This window comes from Alligator sinensis, unplaced genomic scaffold (assembly GCF_000455745.1).
Source record: "Alligator sinensis unplaced genomic scaffold, ASM45574v1 scaffold781_1, whole genome shotgun sequence".
Taxonomy (NCBI): domain Eukaryota; kingdom Metazoa; phylum Chordata; order Crocodylia; family Alligatoridae; genus Alligator; species Alligator sinensis.
In genome coordinates, this window is record NW_005841845.1 from 5,237,352 (window position 1) to 5,238,453 (window position 1,102).

A 1,102-nucleotide genomic window follows, 5' to 3' on the forward strand; every position below is an offset into this window, starting at 1 on the left:
GGCCGGAGACGGAGCCGCCGACGGGTGCCCCAGGGACGGCCACAAACTCAGCACCCGCGGCCCAAGCCTGGGACGCGCTGCAAGAGGCCGGAAGCCCGCTCAGCTGCCCAGCTTGGCCCCAGCTCTGATAAAGTGCACGCTGTCCCGCGGGACGCCCTGACCAGCGCCGAGCGCTCCCCCCCGCGGGACCCGCGCTGCCGTGAGCCGGCGAGGGGCCGCGCTGCTGGGAGCAGGCTGCTCTCCGCGGAGCATCAGCAAGACCGGCTGGAGCGCTCGGGGGGCGGCGTACTCTGACCTGCCCCGGGAGCGCCTCGTTAGCCCCCGGCCGAGCACGGCCTCAGGCTGCTTCTGCGGGAGACGCGGCCCCGGAAAAGCACGTCCCGGTCGACTTGCACGAATCAGCCCCTGGCAGCGCGGCGGCCGGGCTGGGCCCCTCTCCCCCTCATCCGCGGGTTTCCCCCCGCGCGCTCTGCTCCCCGCTGACACGCATAAAGGAGCCACACATTCAGGAGAGGGATCGATTAATCGCCGCCGTGCTCCAGCACGCCCCCCGGCCAGCCTGGCATCGATCCCGACGGCGGCCGAGCGCGTTCTGCATTGACGTGATCACCCGGGGGCTCGCGCTGCGTCAGACGAGGGAGCCCCGCTCCGAGAGGGTCTCAGAGCTTCCCTGGTCCCGGGGCAAACAGGGCGCGGGCGACTGCTGCTCCTCGCCCAGGCTGACCCGAAGCAGACCCGAGGCGTGGGATGCGGTGGGGGGACGGTGCCCCCGCACCCGCTCGGCTAGAAGCCGTGGAGCCGACCGCGAACGGGGGACGGGCCCTGCAGACACCCCCAGGCAGCCAGGGCTGCGCGTCTGCTTGGCCTCGGCTGGGTTGCAGGGCTGCGAGCCCCGGGGAAGCGTCACCACCCAAGGGGGAGCATGGCAGCCCGCAGGCAGGGCCTGGCACCATCGCGCCCAGCACCGGGAGACGCGCGGCTTTCAGGGCTCGGGGGGCACCCCGCACCACACTGGCCCGGCTGCCCCGCCAAGGGTGGCACCTTTCCTCAGCATCACCCCTTGCCCAGCGCTGCGGGCGCCGAGGGAAGGGGGGACAGGCCT

At 73.3% G+C, this 1,102-nt stretch overlaps 1 protein-coding gene across 1 annotated transcript in view; it reads right to left on the reverse strand.

Annotated features, from left to right (window-relative positions):
- The window catches only part of PTPRF (protein tyrosine phosphatase, receptor type F), a 301,064-nt gene that overhangs the window by 54,035 nt on the left and 245,927 nt on the right, over nucleotides 1–1,102 (reverse strand).